We start from the raw sequence: 6,195 nt of genomic DNA on the forward strand, positions 1-6,195 counted from the left end.
TAGTCTCTGCTTTCTAATTTTCTTTTTACTTGTTATAAGGTAGTAGAGAGATTTCTCATTTTCTTCATTTTGATATTAGAATTGCATAGTTGAACTTGAGTATATTTGAAAGGGAAAGACAATATTTTCCTAATGTTAATTAGCAACTTTATTTCTACTGTGGTTTTTTTAATTAGAAAATAAACCTTGACATAAAATCAACGCTTATTTCTGAAGTTATTTTGAATAACATCTGCTGATGAGAAGTATGCAAAAAACTTTCATGCCGGTAAATGTAATTACTAATAATTTCATCATGATTGCTATGACTACAATTTACTTATTCTTAATTTATTTTTATAATGAACTGCTTCAGTAAAATGACAAATGATTCCATTAGTTAAGAAACTAAAATGTCAATTTACATGTGGTCTTTGGTGACTAATTTGCTGAGTTGAGGTTTTTGTTTTCGTTGTGATAATAATATTTGGCTATGCTCTGTGAGCAAAATTTATGAGGTCTTAAATATTAATCTTTCCATTTAGTGAAACAAGGTAATTTTCAGCCTTAAAATGTGAGCAGTTTCTCTTTCAGGGTCTTGAATACACAAGTTTTAGGCACAAACTTCTGAAACGTTGTCATCCAAAAAATAATGCTCACTTTGTTCCCTGGGATCAAAACAATTCTTTTCCACTAATGACTGCAAATATCAGCTCATTTCTAACACAGTTTCCACTGGCAAACATTATTCAGTTGTCAGTGAAAGAAAGGGGATTACATCAGCATTCAGGGGGAAAAAAATGTTCTGTCCCTTCTTACTCACAGTCTATGTTCAATCAGCCTGGAGCTAATGAAGCCCTCCAGTGCCTAGAAATAAACAAACAGTTGGGCAAATAGTCCAAAATCAAATCTAGTATATACGGTGGACAATACATAGTTAGTTCCATTACCGAACCCTCCCCTGGGAGCTGGGGCAGCTTCAGAGCCCTTCTCATTACACACCAGCACCATCTGTAGCCAGCCTGGGCCTGATTTGGGAATGTATAAAGTACACGGGAAAAAATAGACAGAATCAGGAGCCAGAGAATCCTATTTCAAGTTTAAATTTTGCTCGTGAAAGATCATTTGGTTTTAGACTCAGCAAACACTGGGCCTCATCGCTCACAATGAGGGACGCTCGTAGCAAGGATGACTTCAGATCAGGGAGGTTGAAGGTAATTGCTGCTTTCCACCGGGATCTATCTAGCTCTCATGTAGCTCAAGCGAGGTACAGCATGGACCCATTAACAGAGGCACAGCTCCTGTTCCACTTGAAACGACAAGCATCCTTGCCTCGTGTGTTTGTTTCAGTGCTGTTGTTGTAAAAGTGCAATATTTAGGGAACCAATGGCGTGGGCATCTTTAAAATCCATAGACACTTGGCGTGTGCATGTGTGTGGATTTCAAGAAAAACTGACTCAGAAATGGAATGAAAAGCTTTGTTTACTAAAAATAAAGCACAAATTGTTATTAACAGGATGCCATGATGTCAGTTGTTTCTGTTTGGAGGCTAAAACGTGGGGACTTTAATTAGAATCTTGAAATAGGTTGCAAGATTCTATACAGTGAGTAGACGGAAAATTTCATCCAAGATATGCCACCTTTCAGCAGACGGATTTTGACTTATTAATGCTTCCTATTATCATTTTTATTCTCTTTCTACTTTCCTTCCCCACCCCACTCCACCTTCATCTGGTATCACAATGTCTGGAAACCTGACCCTCCTCCTCTATTTGAATGACTCTCACAGGGAACTGAAAATGATTGTGCTTTTTGACTTTGGAAAGCCATGAAACTTCTATACACATACATATAATTGAAGGAGAGAGCACTACATACAAAGTATGTAGAGATTTATAGGCAGGCAGACCACATTCATTTGAGGGGATCAAAGAAGGCACTCTGAACAGTGCTTGATCCCGTCTTCTTGCCTAAGCAGAGGCTCTACTCCATCTAATCTAAGCCTTGAAAGTAGCAACCAGCCCCAAATGAGGAAAGCCCACCTCCCCAAATGGTATCCACCAACTATTCCCCCTCTCCCCCAGCCACCGACCCTCAGCACACGCCACAGAGGGGAACCCCTCATTACCTGTAAGACTCTTCCTGGCACTCACCTGCTCCTGGGGGATGTTTCCAGGCCTGCCCAACTTCAGATCCTTTTAAAGTCTCCATATGGCTGCAGGAGCACTGGATGTACTCCCTCCTGGTTTTGTAGGGGTGAGAAGGACCGCAGCCATGGCTTGGCAGGATCCCTAGGTGACATCCTGAGCCCCTGGAGTGATAAAGTGAATTTCAAACACTATCCTGCAAATATTCAGATACTCTGCCCCACCCAACCTCATACTCTGAGATGTCATTTTGCTTTGGGGCAAAATGTTAAGTGGGCAAAGTTGTTGCTGTTGCTGATGGCAGTCCCGCTGCTCCATCTTATGAGACAGACCTCTGGACTACTTTAGAATTTGGCTTTTCATGTTCTTGGCCGTGGTTGAGAAAACTTAATAATTCTTCAGGACATCGTTGATACGTTTCATTCATTTCTGCTTTAGCCTCGAGTCTTGTCTGATGAATCTCCTTCACTCTGATTCTGGCACTGACCTCTTTTTTAGAACTCTCCAGGAAGACGGACCTGGAATCAAATCTCATCTCTATAATTTCCTGGTTGTGGATTTCTGTAAATTAGTTAATTTTTCTAAACCTCTGTTTCCTCAACTAAACATTAAGTATAATAATAGCACTTATATCATAAGATTATTTTGTGCATTGAGTAAATTAGTCTATGTAACAATCTTTATCAAATTGGCCCTCAAAGAATATTAACTGTCATCCTTGTTACTTAGTAATAATAATAATATAAATCTGCATTGCAATTTGATCTTTGTTTAAGTTTTTGTGCAGTAGTTTCTGATCCTCCTTTATACCTACTCAGCTTTGATAACTCTTACCAAAATACCCAAAATGATGTATTTGAATAATTTCTTACAACAAAGATAATAGCTGCTATTTACCAAGTGGTTGCTTTTGCCAAATATTGAGCTAAATATACTATAGACTAATTACTCTTAATTCTTATAACAATTATATAAAGTGTAAATTAATATTACTGTCATTGTTCAAAAGTATAAACTGAGGCTCAGAATGGTTAACAAAAATGCCCAAGTGCATAGGAAGTAAGCAGCAATGCTGGGATTTAAATCTACATTTGTCTGTGGCAGAGATGATCATGAATATACCAATACTCATTTCTTTTTCTCATGGCCACACAGACTGTATTCTCCAGCCTCCCTTGCAGTATGGAGTCTCTATACATCTGGGTTTTAGCCAATGGAATCTGAGCGAAAGTGATGTGCACCATTTCAATTCCAGGCCCCTTAAAAACTCCCATTTAAAATATTATAGGGGTTTTCCTTACTTAGACCAGCTGGATGTCAATACCACAGGGTGAAAATAGGAGAGTCTTTAGCACCTAGATCCCTGAATAGCACATGTAGTAGAACACTTCCCACCACCCACTCACTTTGCCAACTAAGCTGGACCACACTTGTTTTGTGTTTGAGACATATGCTTTGTAGTCTTTTACTTCAATCACGTCTGAAGTTACTGTAACTAATAAAGTGACCAATCCTTCTAAAGTGTTCTGTCTTGACTATTACGCTATCACATAAGAAGGAGCCAGAAAAGTGTCACAATTTACAGAATCACAGACAAACTGTTGACATGATTCATAGATAGGTTGCCTCAACTTTAAAATAAGGGTACCCAAGCTTTCAATCAATTATTTCAAAATATTATAAAATGAAGCCCTTACATTGGATTATTGTACATTTAAAAAGTTTGTTACTTCTAATGTTTTCTAATTATTCAAAACTAGAGGCCCGGTGCACAGATTTGTGCACCGGTGGGGTCCCTCGGCCTGGCCTGCGGCTCTCATCCCCCGAGGGGTTCCGGATTGTGAGAGGGTGCAGGCCAGGCCAAGGGATCCCACGGGTGCACAATCGAGGCCAGGGAGGGACTGTGGAAGGGCTCCAGGGCGTGTCCAGGCCATCTCACCCAGTTCTGATCAGTTGGACCTCAGCAGCAAGCTAACCTACCAGTCGGAGCATCTGCCCCCTGGTGGTCAGTGCACATCATAGCAACTGGTTGAACAGTAGAACGAACAGTAGGATGCTTAGCATATTAGACTTTTATTATATAGGATAGTATAACAATGAAACAGGCAAGATAGCTGTAATCATGGGAAACAATCCCTTAAGCCTTTTAAAAGACTCTTAAAAATTATCTATTGTATCCTTGAACTTGCAGCTCTCTGTATAAATGACACATTTTCAGCTGAACTAAATCTTGATATTTTATAAAAAGAATCATTACATTTAAAAAAAATAGTGTTAGGCCTAAATGAATGTTGGGGGACATTAACTATGAGAATTTCTTAAATATTCCCTCCTCTCCTTTTTAAAAAAATCTTTATTGTTAAAAGTATTTTCCCCTTATTTTTCCCCATTGACCCTCTCCAGCTTGCTCCCACCCCTCTTCCCTGGCCTTCACCACACTATTGTCTGTGTCCATGAGTTATGCATAAAATGTTGCCTTTTCTTAGCACATTGATTAGCAACAACAATCATGATAAGCAGCTAATGCTTTAATTTCACAATTTATTCAGAAATTTTCAAAATATTAATTTTAACCTACAAACATTGAAATTCAATGTTCAGTGCCAATGGAGGGAAGGTAGTAAAAGGTGTTTGGAAATCAGGCAGTTCTGTCTTGATTTCTTGTTTTCCACATTTGCAAGTCATATGGTTTTGAGAGATTTACTTAAAAATCTCTTGGCTTCATTCTCTTTACTGTAAAATAGGGAATAATAATTACACCTCCCTCAAATGTTGGATATAAAAATAACAGATCATAAAGGAAAAATATATAAACTGACACATAACAGGTACTCAATAAATACTAACTTTTTAAATATTATAATTTCTACTAGCCCTAAATACTTTCAGAAATATCTTATTTAAAATTATCTTTGCATTATAAATACTATGCTATATCATACAGTTTGGACAAAAAATAAAGTAAATTATGTTCGTATTTGCCATGTCTTATTAAGAAGACATATAGTGAATGAAGAGTGAGTGTTTCATTGGTATTTCCAAGAGACATGGAGTTTTTATTTCAGATTCCAGGAAGCAGAGATTTAATGGCTAATATTTAAATGACAAGAAAGAAAATTTTCATTTGGGGTCAAAAGCTTCTTTTTTTATTAATGTAATGATGTCAAAGGATTGTGGAACCCCATTTCTTTCCCTTAACCTGATTATAAATGGTGGTAAAATAGAATATTCATCTATTCTTTTCTTCCCTGAGAAAAGAGGGTGAATTGGGCAATAATGAGTCTCTACTCTTTATTTGAAGAGTTGTTTTGCTTGTTTATCTGTTTGTTTTATTTTAAGACTTAGAAAATGTCAGTTCTGTATCTTCTATTATTACTTACATGTCTTGCTTTTAGATGCACTATTTTAATTGCTCTTCTTTCATCATAACTATAGGCACCACTTGAATCCTGCCTATATTCAAGCTATAGCTCTCAGGAGGATGTCAACAGGATTTTATGTGCCAACTTTGAGATTTTTTTTTTACCACAAAGACCCTCCCTTCCATGTCACCCACTGCCACATAAACAAAGGTCTTTACAAAAAGCCATTCTGTATGATTTAACAGTACTTCTCATTGGATAATTCTGAGCCTGCACTTCAGCCTTTACTGATTGTTGCCTCAGAGGCAACCAAACCCCGCTCTTCCCCCACTAAACTCAATCTCTTGCCCTCTAAACAGCCTCATTTTCTCTGTCTCTATTTTTGTTGATGGCATCATCATCTGTTCATTAGCTCCAAATAGAATCTTTAGTCATCTTTGACTCCTTTCTCCCATTCAAGTTCTAAAATCAGGCAGGTCCATCTGAAATATCACTCATTTTCAGCCTCCATCTGTCTATCTTCATAGCTTCTTCTATAGTCCAGGCTTCATTCACCTCTTGCCTAGACTAACCATATTAGTTCAATTTCTGAGCTTTTTGTCTCCATCCACTTTCAACCCACACAAACCCCAACTCATTCTCATTCCCTTGGTATAGTTCTCTTTCTAAAGTATGACTATGACATCGATATCCTCCTGCTTAAAACC

This window comes from Myotis lucifugus, unplaced genomic scaffold (assembly GCF_000147115.1).
Source record: "Myotis lucifugus unplaced genomic scaffold, Myoluc2.0 scaffold_5, whole genome shotgun sequence".
NCBI lineage: Eukaryota > Metazoa > Chordata > Mammalia > Chiroptera > Vespertilionidae > Myotis > Myotis lucifugus.